The 18,546-nt window shown below is 37.1% G+C and overlaps 1 pseudogene across 1 annotated transcript; it reads right to left on the bottom strand.

Moving 5' to 3' along the window:
- Window positions 1–4,289: 4,289 nt before the first annotated feature.
- LOC110043770 (uncharacterized) lies at window positions 4,290–17,290 on the bottom strand (annotated as a pseudogene). The gene is made up of 14 exons (XR_016204541.1): window positions 17,086–17,290; window positions 16,945–16,965; window positions 16,330–16,371; window positions 15,962–15,982; window positions 15,323–15,511; window positions 15,115–15,144; window positions 14,538–14,683; window positions 8,325–8,412; window positions 8,187–8,207; window positions 7,610–7,651; window positions 7,150–7,170; window positions 5,887–6,078; window positions 5,148–5,177; window positions 4,290–4,439 (listed from the first exon to the last, which is right to left on the bottom strand). The product of XR_016204541.1 is annotated as an uncharacterized LOC110043770 (transcript).
- Window positions 17,291–18,546: the final 1,256 nt, after the last annotated feature.

Below are 18,546 nucleotides of genomic sequence, written 5' to 3'. Positions count from 1 at the left end.
ATGGTGCAGTATCAACACCTAGAAATACTGTACTTTTATCTTTTTTTACTATTCTTTCCGTGAAACTGTTATTTTAGGCACATCGCTGTACGAGTTTGCTCATTCTTCGCCTTTGTCCTCATCTCACTGTTTAAGTAGACTTCATTATCGTATGTATAATTTAGATCGGGAGCCCATGTTTTCCCGAAGAAACATAGGGGGTCCAGAATGGGGTCCAGATGGGGCTCCAGATGGGGTCCAGATGGAGGTCCAGATGGGGTCCAAAGGGGGTCCAGAAAATGTCCAAAAGGAAGTTTCAGAAGGGATCTAGATGGGGATCCAGATAGAGGGGCTCATGCTTTGTACTGACCCTATTTCTTTTACGATATGAGGGGGGAATTTGCCGTCTTTTAGGAATTGGGCATTTGACACCACATTAGAGTGTTAGTGGGAATTTGCCTTGAAGTCAAGATTTCGCTAGAAATCAATAAGAGACAACAGCGTTCTTTGCGATATTGCGGATAAATTGTGGATGTGTTTCAGGAGTCCGCGCGGCCATATTTTATCTAGCGGTTTTCTTTCGACTACAGACTAAGCGAACGAGGGACACAATTTTACTCTAAGAAATCATGAAAGCATGCCTTTCTTTCCACCTTTTTTGTTGCATTAAACTTTCTTGTTGGCAGTTTAAAACTCAACTCTGTCACGCTCTCTTGTTATCATGTCACCAGCGCCCCATAAGAGCACAGAAAGTTAGGTAAATTACTCAACTGGGTAGGAAATTTGAATATGGACTTCATGACGAGTTTTGGAACATCAAGGTATTATTTCACTTTGAAATGGCGGAGCCCGTAATACGAATTTAAATGATTTGAAAGATCCTAAAGATGGCTCTTTGGCGCGGAAACAATTCAGAAGATATCGAAAGTAACTATGAAAATGATTTCCTGAATTTTCTCGAAATGCGAAGCGATAATTATCGGTAAACGAACGTTCGTGTCGCTTTGCACGTGTTCGCGATTGAAAGACATGTTGCGACTGAATACTCCTCGCTCCCAATGTGTGGCTTCATAGCTCAGTTGGTAGAGCATCGCACCGGTATTTCGCGGAGGTTACGGGTTCGAATCCCGTTGAAGCCCTAATTTTTTTTTTTTTTTTTAGGCTTCTTCTTTCCAATTGCTTAAATTGGAAAATTTACTGCGATGATTATTCTCCACTTTCATCTACAACCGCAGTTCAAATATGATTTATTTCATATATACTTCACATCATGAATACTCTTCGGATTACCAGTTTACGTTTAGACTCTCGCTTATTTATTGAATCATTTGTATTGAGTCAACTTACCAAGCGTACAGCTCAATAACTTTAATTTGGATAACGGCTTCGTTTTGTTGAGTTTCGTTGCGGACTCGAATTTGCATATGTGGCAGTTGCCATGGTGACTGAAAGACGGACTTTCTGTTTACGTTTCGAAATAAAATTATTCTCGGTTTTCTCGATTCCTATTCGGTTTTCATGATGTGTTTCCTCATATTTCAAAGAAAAAAGTTTCTTCGTGAAATTCAAACAGCAGATTAGTTTCACCATATTTTTTAAAGTTTTTCTCACTTTTTTTTTTTATCTTTTTTTTGCTAAGTTCTCTTGACTAAAAGTAATTTTCTTTGCATTGCTGGAAAAACTTGGCTAGGTATTGAATAAAGAATACGATGTGTATTGTTGGAAAGCTGTTTTTGTGGTACCAAACCAAATACATCCTCAAAATAAAGGTTATCAAAACAAAATAGCTGAAAAATATGAAACTGAACGTAAAATAAATGAGGATTATTTAAAAAAAAAAAATGGATATTTAGCCCTGGCCAGAAATCAAATCAGTGTGTAGATAGATTAAATACATAAGTAACCAAAGAAATAATAAAGATTGTTTCGCTCTTTGTAGTCACGAAGTAAAAAGAAAAAAAGAAAAAATATTGACGGTTTTCGGTAAGTACAGAGTTGAACTCTGTGTGGTATAACTTTTCTGACGTGACTCGTTCTTGCTATAACAATGTCAATCACTCGTCATGTGTCATCATGACAAACGGGTTACGGTTAGGGTTGTTGAATCCATTCGAGTGCACGTGACACGATGACGTCAAGTGAAATGGCCTACATTGTAAGCGTGGTCTTTGGCTGTAATAGAGCTGATAAGACTACTCACATTAATCATTTGTTTCAGTTTACAAGTAGCTTACGCACAACTTTTGCCTATACAAGTAATGTGTGAATCATACGGTTGCTTTCAAGCACTTAGCTTTCTGTTCAAGGGAAATAAATATCTCTAAACTTTGAAAATATTGATATTGACAGGCCATTGCACAATTCAGGTTTCTCACAACAATTTTTCAGCTCTTCCACTTCGATGGATCAATACTACCAATCTCTGCTAGTTAACACTACTATGAGAGACACTTTGCATAGATGGCGCCTAATTTTCAATAACAATACTGCGCACATCCTTAATTAGCCTCGTTCTTATATTTCCAGACAAAGTGTTTTTCACATGAATGTGAGGCTTAGGATGTATAGGTATTGTTATTCAAATTTTGGCGCCAATTATTCAAATGGTCTATGGCGCATTAAAACAGAATCAATTAGTTGCCAGGAATTGATAGACTGTGGCGAAAGTGGACTTGGACGTGGAAATGTCCTTCATGCCTGTTCATTGGAGATTTAAAGTGGGGTCCCGAGGTTTATCTGCTATAGCCTAGCAAGTTATCGAAAAAAAATCGAGAATTCACTGCCTTTCAACATCAAGCTTCGAGAGATATAGACACACACCAAAGAAATACAGGAAATATTTCCTCCTCACGTTAAATAAAAGGTGCCTCAAAGGTAGCAAAAATTACAGCATAAAATTATTAAAACGTATCGATGGACGAAGACACAGGAGACAAGACCGAACAAAAGTGTATTTTACCGGAAACCTAGTTTTATTGCAATGCTTTTATTACTATTGCAATGGCTTCTAATTATCGCTCTTTTGGAATTTAACTTTACTTAGTACTAAAGCATCGTTGGGCGTCCAGTCCTTTTCATGGGACGTATCAATACTTAGGGACCTGTATCAAGAGAAAGCTACATGTTAAAATGTTAGATAGATAGATAGATAGATAGATAGATAGATAGATAGATATTTATTAGCAAACTCATTGCAGCCCCTGGAGCGGCTGAATTACGAATTACCTTACAATAAAAAAAGAATTATATTATACAAGGAAAAATATGCAAACTATTTATAATTAAAAATATGGCTCATAATAAAAGTGTTCCTAAACCTATGTGTCTTACAAATCGGTAGCTCAAAGTATCCCCGGGTTCGTGTGCAGTAAGTGGACTCGTTACGTGGCGCCACAGATCATGTAGCTTATGGCATGGGTCTCTCATAATTTGATCAAATAAAGTTTCGCTCAGTGCCTGTCTCCTCTCATACAGTGAAGAGATGCCTGCAGCTACTAGAGCCTCAGCATAAGATAGGTCAGGATATATTATCCGCAGTGCGCGCTTTTGCAGTCTTTCTATGTTATTAGATAGGTACTTCGGCAACGCATGATGGAAAACTGAGCTCGCATACTCTAGGACAGGACGGATGCATGTTGTATAGAACAGTAACACATCCTTCGGGTTGACCTTCGCGCGTTTTAGCTGCTTTAGGAAATACAGGCGTGTTGCTGTCTTTTTGTTATCAAGTCATGATCACGTCATATTGTACAAGTAGAGTCTACCCTCGGAAAAGGTTGCTTTGCAAAGATATCGCCTTGCACTTAAAACACCAATAAATCCTTGCATGTCACCTCCGCTTTTACCAATTATTGACTTTTATTAGGCCACTGCAGTGAGCTAATAATAATAATAATAATAATAGTAATAATAATTTATTGATTTATAGTGCGCTTTTTAACATACCAGGTGATCAAAAGCGCATAGTTAGTACCTCTGTTGTTTTGTTTGTTTGTTTGTTTGTTTGTTTTCTCTTGTTATGTATAATAATATTATAAACTGCAATTTATTTCCCTATTAAAATGCTATTGCTTTTCTTTGGCTCTGTGATAAAGCAGTTTTTGTTTTTGCCTGAGTAGGGGCTAACGTGCACAGGAAAACGAAATTTAGAAATGAATGCGATTATATTGGACTGTACCTAAGTGCCTAAATATTCAAGATGGAATTAAAAGTAACAAATTGATCACCTCCTGAAAATACATTCTCAATAGAACATCAATAGGTTTTTCCTGTCATTTTTAGCATTGTAACTCTCTTTTATAGTTATTCACTTACTGTCGGTTATTGTCGTTGTCAGTCTCATCCCTTATAAGGGCAAGGTGGGACGCAAGTACAAACAACTCGTTTACTTTTTCCATATTTAACTAGGAAGCATTTTCGGATCAACTTCTTTGAACATTTGTGAGGTCTAGGTTTGGGAACTGTAAAAGACAAAACGATAATTAGTTTGTAAAAGCTAACTACTGTTATTTAGCTAGTTAGTTAGGTAGATTGTTATTTATCTAGATTGCTATTTAGCTAGTTAGTTAGGTAGTTAGCAGATAGTTAATGAATTGCTGGTTAAATGATTAAGCTTTTATATATTTATATATTTTATTTGCATAATGGATTGACTAGCACGTATGGTTCGTCAGTTCCCTTCTAGCCTTCCTCACTGCCTTGTTATGTACCAAGATTTTTTTATTAATGTGGTTATTACAATTATTATTAATATTAATATTATTTTGTTTTATCGTTTATGATTTTCTTTGTTATATAACTGCAGTGAAAATTGAATAAATTGAGTTAAATAAGAAATATGTGAATGAAAAAGATAATGAAAAGCAGGGAGAAAGGAAGAGGAGAAGAGGGCAAAGGAAAGGGATGTACTTAACTCCCAGTGAAATGAATTTCTCCTCTTTGCTTAAAAGGTCTTGGAGCAGGTTTACGAAAAAGCATTTTTCTCTAACTGAAACATCTCTTTGTAATCACAGTGAAAAGGCAAAACCAGAAAAGGTGAAATATGAATAATTCACGAAAGAGCCCAGCATATTAGTAGGTGTGAGAGTTTTGCAATAATCCGCACCTAGATTTAGCATGATATTCGGATGCAAGTAAAGTATGCATTTTCTTCGTTATCGTGTACTTACCTTTCCTTGATGGATCTTCAAGTTCCTCAACTGAAGGGACAACAGAAATAAATATTACTCTTAGTTGTTGCTTTTTGCGATTCCCACGGATTAATGCTTTTAAAACTTATCATGAAGTAAAGCAAATAACTTTTGGCAAAACGCTCGTTTTCGAGATAAGGCGCGCTGACGAAAGCATGAATTTTAAAGAGGTTTTAGTTATTTTAAGACAATGTTAGCTTACAATTATCGCATATTAAAAAATTAAATAAGTGAATTTAGATCAGATAAACGTACTCAATTCAACACTGTTAAGTATAATCAGTAAATTGTTGAAGTTGATGTCGTTACTTGTTGCAGAATAGGCCTAGAAAATGTCGCCCACACAAGAGCAGCAAAAGCGAAGTATTTGTAACTTCTCACGGAAATATTTTTCACTTTTTTTCTTTTTCTTTTCTTTTCTTTTTTTTTTTTTTGGTAAAATGGATACAATCGGGAAAGGAATTGATCTACGAAAAGAAAGAGCAACCAAGAGAGTAAATTGAAGGCGAAGTTAACGCACCCGGTGCCAAGTCCTACACTTATATTTCTTCCTTAGTGCGCGCGTATGACGTTGCCACATGTATCTCGTGCCCTGGGCAGAAAGGATACGCAGTAGCAATTATAAGCGACATGTAAATAAGTGTACCCGAAAAGCAATACATGATGTTGCATTCTCCCTAAATCATTTGTTACAATGTGTAGGAATTAAATGACTTACTGGTTTCATCAAAGTTCTCCGCTTCATCTTCTGGACTTTCAAGCATTTCCCCATTCGATTGATTGTCAAATTCAGTCTCGTCCCCATATTTCGTTTTATATCGAATACAACGACAAAGGCGTAAGTAACGATAGCAGTATTTGACTACAAAGCACTTTAGGAAATAGCCTTTTGGGCAGAAAGGCAAACGACCTGAAATAATAAAGAGGAACATCAATTATCAATTGATAGCGGAGCTCCGGCGGCCCGAAGGGCCGCCAAGTGGAGCCCCATACTCATTTAGGAAAGAGAAGGAAACCCATGAATGGATTTTCTCATTGTTTTCATGGCTAGCGGTATTGCTCGTGGGCGCGTACGCACGACGGCGACGACGACGACGGAGTCGCGCAACATGGCGGCCATTCTCCAGCTAAAAGGCTGACAGAAACATTTATGGCCTCCTTTGATATTGGACATCTATGTTACGGTCGATTGACACCTGTCAAAACAAGGTATCTGCTGACCAGTATCACGTGACCATATCGCGGGCTCAAGTTTAGAGGTCATCGAGGTCACGTGTTTTTTAAAATTGACCGCTGACCAAGTGCTGAGGTTTTTTTATTAGATCGCGGGTTCATGTCAGGTTAACTTACTGTAAACGGAGCCGGGTTGTTCGGAAGCCGGTTAACGCTAACCCAGGATTAAAGTTAACAGAAGTATAAATAGTTATTTCATACTAATATTTTGAGATGATTCAAACTCATAACAGAAGGCCAAACAATATACAGAAAACCTCACTGTAAAGTTACAAAATTCAAATCAATGTTTTCGCTTAACCTGGGTTATCTTAATCAGCTTTGAACAACCCGGCCCAGGAGCTCCGCTTTTAGGCTTGGCTAACTCTATATATTAGATTCCTATCTTTAGACGTTTAACATGGTTTGTACTCTTTTGTGCAGTGTACTTGGAATTTACCGGGAAAAGGGGGAGGTGGTGGGAGGCGGGCTGGATACGGCTGTAAATCTCCTAATCACATGATATTGCCTGGGTATTGTATCCTATACTTGATGCCACTTACGTTCTAGTCAAATGACTAACACCAGCTCCTGCTTACGTTAGAAAATGGCAAGAAGTACTTGTGTTGCAAATGGATTAGGACGATGCCGACAAAAATGAGTACTTGATACCTTACATTTTCTACCTCCAATGGAACTATGTGGAAAGGAGTAGAAAAGCGCACGTCTCAATATTCCATACTCGATGTATTAGAGTTTTTGTACTAACCTTTGGTTGGGTCTTCCAGATCTGATGTAGAAACATAACAAAAAAAATAAGCTGTTATCTCTATTTAATTCTTTGACATTCTCGCGCCTTACGAGTAATATATTTGAAACTCTACTCACGTCAACCCAAAGAATGATAAGAAAATTCAAAACATACTGAGCTGAGTTGAGGAATGAAGACAGTTAGTCTTATATTGTTATCATCAGGCTTACTAATACTTTGGTCGCTATCGCTCAAAGAGCAGAGTGGGAATCACATTTTTTTTCTCGTCATAAATGTAGTTTTAATTTAAAGTGTCTTTGATCTCGTGTCTTGTTTTTCATCTTGAATTCTTTACGAGTATGTACTTATTGCCCAAGGTAAGGTAAATGTTGGTAACGCTTTTAAGGTGTGGTATTGCTAACGGTTTCGTGGTGTTATTTCTAATTTGTGACTAATGAAATTCGTGATAATAACTTACCATATTCTGGTCCGTCGTTGTTCATTTCCTCGAGTTCTTGAGCTACAAGGTTAATAAGAAAATGAAGTAAGCTGAACTCCTTCACTACAAATGTATTGGATGGGTGATTATGAATAACCGATTCTTTTTCTACCCCTTATTACCGTTCTATTAATCTTTCTTGAGCTTTTGATTATGGATATTTACTTAGAACAAAAATGTTCCAGTTCTCCTGTCATTCGGGATGTCGTCGTGTGGGATCTTAAGTTAGGCGAGCCGCTTCATTGCAAATCTTTTTCTCTGACTTTCTCCAGTCAAAACTGTAAGCGAACGCAATTTCGCAGCCTTCCACGTTTTCCATTTACTGTGGTTTCAGGTTATCCCTCATCTTTGGTGAGATTATAGTTTACATGTTTGTAATTGGAAGCTCTCTACTAAATGGTGACACTTGTTGCCAAATTTTTCCAAACTAAATGTGTTGTTTTATCGCTCAGCAAATTTGACAGAGTTCAGCTAATGCCACACACACATACTTTGTGACAAAAATAGTGATGAAAGAATGATGATTATAAGACAATATAACGTGCTTCTAACTCACCTTCATATTCATTTGGAGCATCTGCGGAGAATGGCAAATATTAATGATAAGAAAACTCTAAATCAAAAGATACAAAAATAAGAAAAAGCCAAAAACCAAAAACGAAACCAAATGTATTGCATGACTCTGCTTGTTTACCTTCCAGCTTCTCTCGCAGAGAAAATGCTAAACTGGCCCCAAGAAACAAGATTGTGATGAACAAAATCTTCAATTCCATGGCTGGTAAGTGTTAAACTCAGCTGAGAATGGCCGTAAGAGCAGTCTTGCTGCTCGTTTTATGTGTTTTGATAGAGGTTCTAATATCATGGGACCAAAACCCAATACTTTAATACCGTGTTCACTAGCATCGTTACTAGGAGGAAAATAAGTTTTCAAGGATCTTTGTTCGTCATTGTCAGAATTAGAGCTTTGTGCATTCCCATTTATCTGTATTGAACTTCACTATCTTTAATAATCTACTTGACTTGATAAATGACGATTTAAGATTGAGGCAGGTACAATTCACAATCAACAGATATTATGATTTTCTGAAGGAGCTATTTTTTTTCGAATTTATGTTCCAAACTTACGTACAAGAAAAAGTTTTTATCCTGTCCCTAGGCCGCGTAATTCAAAATTAAAACACAATTCGAATGTCACTTAGGAAGTTCATGAACAGTTTCCGAGTTCTTTTCTTTCTGCTTTTGGCGAATGAAAGATCTGACAATTTGCAGGTTAACGTTTTAATGAAGTCGAATGTGGCAAATCTTTTTTTCCAGGTTCTGTAATTACAGTATATTCGAGGGGCATTCTTTCTGCCACCTTTATCGTGAACAAAGTTAATATTGGTAGAATGAAAAAGAAAGGGACTTTGGTTGAAGTATTTTTTTTTCTCTCTCAACCAACTAGTACCTTACGTTTCTGCTCATGAAAGTCACACAATTTTAAGAAAAAAAAATAGCAGCCATATCATTAGCCGTTTTTTTGCCGTAGCAACAAGGACATCTTACGATGTGTTTTATTTTGGCAACTGACGAAAAAGAAATTGCAAACGTCCTAATGATGATTGTACACTACGGGTGCACTTTAACTTCAATGACTGTGACGAAAAATGTCACCTCTCATGTTAAGCGCCTGGTGGCCATGTTAGTAGAATTTCACATTACGTAGATACAATAATCTCTTAATGATAAAATAATGTTTGTTATGGTGTACTGTGAAAATCGATGTGAGCGTTAGGGCAGCCTGACCGAGTGGTTAGGTGAATTTGCGTGAAAACTGAAGCTTGGGTTCGGAATTATACTTCTCCGATGTGGCCAAATATTCTGCCTTTACCACGCAAAAATTTTTAACCATGCTATGTTCACTTACAATATTCGTCTAGGGTTTAAAACGGTTTTTTTTTTGGGGGGGGGGGGGGGGCATTCAAATGCGTCATCTAAAATTCAAAGGACAATGATTGCCAAGAGTGTGAATGAGTGACAGGATTAACGATAATTCTAGTCTATTTGTGACGAAACGTCTATAAGTGGGCAATATTTTTAGGATTTTAATTTAATTCAATATGAAAAGTTACACGATATAACACATCAAGGAAACAACCAGAAGCAGTGGATTGCACCCAGTGTCCACTCAAAATATATTTTTATCTTCATGGCAATCGCTCATAGCAAGCAATTTTGTTTGACCGCAGCTCTCGAGGTTATCTATAGTCTAGGATTATACGTAAATTTGATTAATAATAACTTCTTCTGTTGCCCACAATGCCATTATCCTCTTCGTATGCGTAAAACGCTAAACTTCCCATAGAGAATATAAACATAGTTTAATAACAGAAAATGCCACGAAAATTTCATTTCTAACTGTCGCATCAAGCACTTTTGGTGCGAATATGGCATTGATATGATTGTTGTATGACAAAAAGCAAGATATTTTTAAATCACGACTGTATGAAAGAATTCCCCGCTTTCTTCCTCTCGTATTAATCCACAAGGGTGGCTTCGTTTCTTTTTTACATATTTCATATAATTGGGGCAGTCAACATTTGAATGGACACTGTCCTGACTGATTATCGAAAGTTATTTTGTTTTAAATACCATATTGTATTGTCGAATGCCACCCAATGTAGACGACATGAGCACTAGTTATAAACATGTCACACAGCAAATTAAATTAGAAGAAGTACTTAAGGTAAGAAGTGCATTGGATCACAAGGATGCCTTGAAGTAGATTAAAGTTCACCAAAACTTTAAAACAGAATATCAAGGAATCGAAATTGCCATACTGGTCAGTAAAATCTTGAGTCTTTTTACTTAATATATTTTTTTGCTTTTAGCATTGCTAGCGTTTTTTTTTTCTTTCCATTGCAAGATAATAAAACCATTTTATACCAAGCTTCTATTTCAGCAACGACACCATCCCGCATAATTTTTTAAGAGAAATTTCAGATCCAGAAACTAATTCTCTATTTCTTTGCGTTCTTAAAAATCAGTAAAGAACGAGCCGGAAAATAGCTAGTGATTGGTGAGTTTTCTATTTTTTGTCGAACTCAAGAATTCTAAATTACTGAATACAGAGAGTCGCTTTATATTAGGCTAAAACTATTAATTTCAGTTTCATTTATGCGTTATATATAATTAATCCAGTCAATAATAGCCGAATGATGTACTGGACCAACAATATTAGTTGCTAAACACACTATCTAAAAACTGCGGAAGAAAAGCGACGTAAAACTGTCGTTACGGTCATCCTTCGGAGATCCTGCAAGACCTCTGCGATTCTTGATATCTAGGAACGCTTCTACATTGTTAAATGAAATATATTTCGTTGAAAGAAACACTACAGTTCGTTAATTGTCAGTTAAAGAGTGGTTGGGACCACAGCAGTGTTTTTGTATTGCGCTTACTACTTAGTGATGAATTAAATTAGTTCTTTATTTAAGCAATATACTACTCTTTCTATGGATTACCTGCACAATACACCCACGTAGGATGTTGGGAGAACACTTGAAAAGCTTGTAAATTACGAGCGTTATTTACAAGCTTTTCGAGTGCTCTCCCAACATCCCAAGTGGGTTGATTAAACTACTAATTGGCCATAGAAAGAGTGGTCTATTGCTTTTATTACATAATTATGGAAAAAGTTTGTCAAAGAAAAGAAAATGTATTGTACTGTCGTGATCAAGTTGCCTATTCTCAACAAATTCATGGGATGACGCGGCAAACCAATCATGGCGACTGAAACAATCAAATCACGGACTCAGCGCCGCACACTAAACCCGCCGGGCAAAGCAACGAAAACAGTAAGCACAATCAAAACTTTTATAAAAGAAAAGGAAACGTTTATTGGTGTAAGGCAGAAAGTTTGTTCATTAATTCAAAAGTACTTTGACAGGGAAATTCTGGGATTTGTGACCGGTATTGGCCGTCACGAAAGTAAAAAAGAATAGAAAAGGTTTGCAAGTAGTATAAACTTCATACGCTTCATACGCGATTGAATGACTTTCAAAAGTTACTTGGAAGGTCAGCGGAAACCAAATTTATTTACGCTTAACGTATTGCGCGTGTATTGAGCTTAATTTAACTTAAGACTGTTGAGGAGCTTCATGTTAAATCGAAATAAATTTTTTCCGCTTTTTTAACAACTCAAATGAAGATCAGTCTAGCCCAGCTTTAGTCAGAAATGCGTCCTCTACAGACCGTGGGAAGCACTAAAACCACTTAAAACGTCCTTCTTAACTCGAGTGTTTTGGTGCTGTTTTTCCTTGACAGTTTCCATTTATATGTTAATTAAAAGACTTTCGTATTATTGCTATCTTAGCTACTGAACGCGGAAACTGTTTATCATTCTAGCGCAAGTGTTCTGAGTTCTGTGATATCGGAGACCATGTGTTTACCTATACAATGGAAAATAGGTTTAGCAACTCCACTGAACAATCCGAATGCCATGGTACACTGCCTAACCCATTGGCCGAGACCCGGAGATTTTTGGACAATTCCAGACAATTTTGTTGTCAGTTATCAGCTAAATTGGCTCCAAACTACTCAAAACGACATTTGCCACATGAAAGCCACCTTTTTTTCCACCAATTTTGCACTAAACTTTATTTTTGGCAGTTTAAAACCCTGTGTATATAACCTTTCAACCTTGACACCTTTTTGTTACAACAGTGTCAATCAATCGTCTCGTGATATGATATCGAACGGGTTAGGGTTAAGGTTTAGGCTTTAGTGCTTTAGGGTTTGAGTTTAAGATTTAGGGTTAGGTTTGAAGTATATTGAATCCATTCAAGACCACGTGAGGCGATGACGCCAAGTGAAATAGACCCATCAGAGGCTTACATGCAAGTGTGGTTTTTGGGTCTAATCCAGTCGATAAGACTGCTTACATTAATCATTTGTTTAAGTATACGAGTGGCTTACGCACAACTATACGGGCTGTACAAGTAATGGGTGAATCGTTATTTTCGAGCACTTAACTTTCTGTTTAAGTCTCAAACATATCTCTAGAGTCTAAAAAATACTGATACTGACAGGCCATGGCGTAATTTAGGTAGTTGACAACAGTCAACACTTTACACTTATCGCGCACTAAAACAAAATTAACTAGGTGACAAGCTTGATAGGATTTTGGGATAGTAGACGTGGACGTGGACATGTCCTTTGTTAATTTTCATTAGAGTTTTAAAGGGGTCTGCAGGGTTTATCTGCTATAGCCTAGCAAGCTAGGACCATGTCAGCGAGGTCCTCGTGTTGTAGATTTTATCCAAAAAATAATAATTTACTGCATTCCCACATCAACCATCGAGAGATCTTCGAGAGACCCACCAAACGAATAAATTAAAGGAAATATTTTCTTCTCATGTTAAATAAGAGGTGCCTCAAAGCTAGAAAAAAACATTCAAATGTTTCGATGGGTGAAGTCACAGGAAACAAAAACGAACAAAAGAGTATTTTACCGTAATCCTAATTTTATTGCAAAGCTTTCATTACTATTACAATGTTTTCTAATTATCGCTCTCTTCGCACTTAACCTAGCACTAAAGCATCATTGGGCGTCCTGTCCTTTATCGAACATATCAATACTGAGGAACCTGTATCAAGAGAAAGATACATGTTAAAAGGTCATGTCATACCAAATGGCACATGTGAAATCTATCCTCAAAACATGATGGAAAGGTTGGTTAGCAACGATATCCCCTTGCACTTAAAAATAGCAATAAATCCTCTCATCTTATAGAAATTACGTGTTCGAACATGTCATTTGTAAAAAAAGCTACGCTTTTACTAATTATTGACTTTTATTAGGCTGGATTATTTTTATTCCTATTTTCACGTCTGTGTCTATTTTGTTGTTGTTTTTTTTTGTTTTTTTTTGTTTGCCCGACCTGAACATGCAAAATACCTTTTTGTTTCAACTGGCTGCTTGGCATTTTTAATCCTAAGATTTTTTCAGGTAGATAGTACCCCTGTTTCTTTTTGTAAATAAACTGCAATTTATTTTCGTATTGAAAAGGTCATTTTATAACATAGCGCGCACGCTGTTCTTATCTAATTTCTATTGAGCCATCATGCATGGTAAAAATTTCTTTTTGCGCACGGCCGTGAGTAAATAAAATGACGTGTGCAGTTTCATTGTAGCTGCAAGATTTCCGTCGAATTTAGCTGCTAGTTCCCTTTGTTAAAGTGACGGCAATATGAACATCACTCTAAACAATCCAAACCCTACTTGGAGCCTTTGACTTTTGCCAAGCTAAGGCGTTTGCCGAAAATTGAGTATTTTGACTTTTGTCTATATTTTCATTGAGTATTTTTAATTTTGTTTGCGAACGTAAGCGAATTTTTCATTGATGAAGCGCTTTCGTTCAACTGTCGCTCGACTGATTGTGGCGTATTTTTAAGTAGCCAATAGGATCCTTTGTTTTCCTTCACCGTGCATTGTGAGAACTTTGTAGTCAATCAAAAATAAAACATGTTTTAGTGCCCAAGTTGTTGTCGCTATGTTATAAAAGAATTGCTTCATGCTTTTACCTGTGCATATATCGAGTTATGGGTGCACTTGTAAAGTTTGGAGAGCACTCAAGAAGCTAGAGTTTCCCTCGACTGGGCCTCGAGTAAAGCTTACGCTCCTCTCGTGCTCTCCAAACGTGCCTCGTGCATCCGTAACTCGATATACGCACGCTAGGCATGAACCAATTCTTTAGTCTTTCGTAGGCTCCGGGGAAAAAGAAAGGTTTTTGTTGTTGCCGTTGTCTGATTAGGGACTAACGTGTATTATACTGAACTTTGCCTGCGTGCTTTAAAAATAATTATGATGCAATCAAAAGTTAGAAGTTGATCATGTCCTGTATCTTTTGTTGGGTTGTTCACTTACTTTATAGTCGTTTTCACTCTCGTCTCCATAATGATATGGGCAACGTTTAACGCAAGAACAAACAATTCGTCGGTTTTTTCCATATTTAACTAAGAAACATTTTCGGATCAACTTCTTCGGACATTTTGGAGGTTTAGGTTTAGGAACTGTAAAATACGAAACAATAGTTAGTTTGTAGATAAGTAATCTGTGAATGAAAGAAATGATGAAGGAAGGTATGGAGAAAGCGGAGAGAGGGAGGGGGGAGGAATGCTCTTAAGTTCCGGTGAATTGAATTCCACACTAGGAATCCTTTACTTAAAAGATTTTGGAGCATTTTTGTGAGAAAACATTTGTTTTCCATGTGCAACATCTACTTGATTTATAATAGCAAGTAAAACAACAACAACAACAACACCAAAAAATAATAATAATAATAAAATAAAAAATAGAGCAGGTAAAATATTAATACTTCACGATAAAGACCTGCAGTCAGAAAGTGTCAGGGTTTTGTAATAATCCTAAACTATAGATTTAGCATGGCAACAAAAAGCCCTCGGATGCAGCTAAAGTACTTGCTTTATTATCGTGTACTAACCTTTCTTTGAGGGATCTTCAAGTTCTTGACCTGAGGTAACGACAAAAATAAATGTGACTTTTAGTTGTCTCTTTATGCGTCGGTATTGCAGAAGATACAGTATAGAAGCTTGAGTGACCTGTAATTACGTGTACTCGAAAAGAGAAGAATGATGCTTTATTTTCCCTGAATCATTTGCTACAATGCACAGGAATTACAGTCGACTTACTCATTTCATCAAAGTTCTCTGCTTCACCTTCTGGGGTTTCAAGCATTTCGTCATTCAATCGATTGTCAAATCCAGTCTCGTCCCCATATTTTTTAAATGGAACACAGCGACAAATGCGTAAGTAACGATAGCAGTATTTGACTATGTAGCACCTTCGGACAAACAGTTTTGGGCAGAGAGGTTTACGACCTGAAGCAAAACAGAAGAACATCAATTATCAATTGATAGATCCCTATATTCAGACCTTTAAGCTCGATTTTTAACATGGTTTGCACTTTTTTGTGTAGTGTACTTGGCGGACACAAGCCAACGCCGCCGACGGCGTCGACCACTTGGAAATTACCGGGCCAATGGGGAGGTGGTAGGAGGATGGGGAGGGGGGGGGGGGGAGCTGGGTTAATCTCATGATCACGTAATAGTACCTGGGTATTGCATTCTATGCTTGATTTCACTTAAGTTCTTGTCAAATGACTAATGACGCCAGGAAATGGCAAGAGCTACTTGTTGCGAATGGATTAGACCCACGCTGACAAATATGAGTTCTTGGTACCTAGCGTTTTCTACTTCGAAAGGAATGTGGAAAGATCAATATACAGCCTTAATATACAGTACTCGATGTATTAGCGTTATTGTACTAACCTTTGGTTGGGTCTTCCAGATCTAAACGTAGAAGTAAAACAATACGATAAATAAGTTGCAATCTAATAATATATTTGGAATTCTATACATGCCACCCAAACACACCAAGGTGCGTAAAGAAAGGAAGACAGGTACTCTTGTATTGTTCTCATTAGGCTGACCATGACATTAATGTTGATGTTATCGCTCAAAGAACAGTGTAGGAATCACTTTTTTTCTCATCGTAGTTTCAGTTTAGAGTGTCTTTGATCTTGTAATATTGTTTCACTTTGAATTCTGTAAGGTTAATGTTGTTAAGCTTTCAGGGTTATGCTAACGGTTCCATGGTGTCATTTCTAATTTAAGTTATAAAGCTCATGATAACTTACCATATTCTGCTTCATCGTTGCTCATTTCCTCGAGCTCTTGAGCTGCAAAGTAAATAACAAAATGGAGTTACTCACTACACTACAAACGAATTGAATGTGTGATTATCAAAAACTGAGATGTAGTTTCTAGCTTTCTTTGCAGTTCTGTTAATCTTTTGAAATTCATTCTTGAGCTTTTGATTTCGGATGTTTTTTTTTCAGAAAAGAAATGTCCCAGGTTAGGAAACTTCCTGTCATTCGGGGTGTCGCCGTACCGGTGATCTTAAGCTAGGCGAACCGCTTGATTTCAATCCTTTTCTTTTTTTTCCTGACCTTCTCCGGTCCAAACTGCGAGCGAAGACAAGTTCGTTGCCTTTCTCGCCTCTGTGTGAGAATAATTTGCATGTTTCCCATTGGAAAGCATTCAAGACCTTTCCAATATCTTTTGTTTGGAAATAAACGCCGGGTAACACTTGTGGCCAAATTTCACAAACGGGACTGTGGTTTTTTATTGCCCAGCATACAGAAAGAGCCTAGCCGATGCCACAGACACATACTTAGTATTAGAAGTAGTTATAATTTTAAAAGGAGGAAAGAATAATGACAATGAGACGACAAGACTCGTTGTCAACTCACCTTCATATTCATTTAGAGCATCTGCGGAGAATGGAATGGCAAATGTTAATTATAAGAAAACTCTAAATCAAAAGATACAAAAATAAGAAAAAGCCAAAAAAAAAAAAAAAACTTTTCTGATGCATGATTCTGCTTGTTTACCTTCCTGCTCCTCTCGTAGAGAAAATGCTGCACTGGCCCCAAGAAACAAGACTGTGATGAACAAAATCTTCAATTCCATGGCTAGTAAGTGTTGAAACTCAGTTGAGAATGGCCGTAAGAGCAGTCTTGTAGCACGTTTTATGTGTTTTGGTAGAGGTTCTAATATCATGGGACCAAAAGCCAATACTTTAGTGTTCACTAACATCGTTACTAGGAGGAAAATGAGCTTTCAAGGATCTTTGTTCGTTTGTGTCAGAAATAGAGCCTTGTGCATACCCATGTATTGACGACCTTCACCAGTACTATCTTTAATAATCTACTTGACTTGATAAATGACAATTTAAGATTGACTACGTACAATTTCCAACAAAAAGTATTCAGTTTGATTTTCTCAAGGAACTATATTTCGAATTCAGTTTCTTGTATCTTGTCGATATAGAGACAGCATAATTCCATAATGGAACATAATTCGAACGTCACTTAGAAAGTTAATGAGCAGCTCTTTTCTTTTTGGTTTTAGCTGGTAGCTTAAAAAGATGCCTTAGAATTATCATTTCTAAGACGATTTTTTTTTCGCTCAGTTACCGTAACCGTAAACCTAGTTGAATACAAGACACGAGTACACAGGTTGGAGTAATGTCTTCTCTCGATAGAACAGTATCTTAGGTGTCGTGTCTGTTCGTAACAAATTATACACAACCTAAAGAAAAGAAAATTAGCAGCCATCATTTAGCCATTTCTCTCGCAACAAAAACATCTTACCATGTATATTATTTTGGCAACTAACCAAAAAAGAAATTACAGACGTCCTCTTGATGACTGTGCAATGACGGGGGCACTTTAACTTCAATAACTGTGACGAATGCTTACGTCTTATATAAAATGCCTGGCGGCCAGGTCATTTGAATTTCACAGTATTTAGACAAAATAATCTCGCAACAAGATCTCGGAAAAATATTTTTCGTGGGCACTCTCATAATCGATGTGAGCGTTGAAGGCAGTCTGAGCAAGTACAGGTAGGCTTCAAAACTGGAAGTTGGGATTGGAATTATATTTCTCCGATATGACTGTAGACAGCGAAATATTCTGCCTCTACAACGTTAATACTGATATTGTTTTATTTCTCTCAATAAAGCAGTATCTTAAGTGCCGTGTCTGTCACGTGTCGGCGACTAACGAAAAAAATAAATTGCAAATGTCGTCTTGATGACTGTACACTACGGGGGCACTTTAACTTCAATGACTATGACGAATGCCACCTCTTATGTAAAATACCTGGCGGTCAGATCATTTGAATTTCACAGTTCTTAGATAAAATAATCTTGCAAAAAGACCTCGGGAAAGTTTTTTTCATGTTGCACTGTCACAATTGATGTGAGCGTTGAAAGTAGTCTGAGCAAGTGGAAACAGGCTTCAAAACTGGAGGTTGTGGTAGGAATTATACTTCTCCGATATATATAT

Source organism: Orbicella faveolata, unplaced genomic scaffold, assembly GCF_042242905.1.
Source record: "Orbicella faveolata isolate gen_17 unplaced genomic scaffold, um_ofav_v1 contig_12, whole genome shotgun sequence".
In the NCBI taxonomy this organism is placed as follows: Eukaryota; Metazoa; Cnidaria; class Anthozoa; order Scleractinia; family Merulinidae; genus Orbicella; species Orbicella faveolata.
The sequence above is the reverse complement of the archived record's forward strand: the minus strand, read 5'-3'. Positions and strand labels throughout refer to the sequence as shown.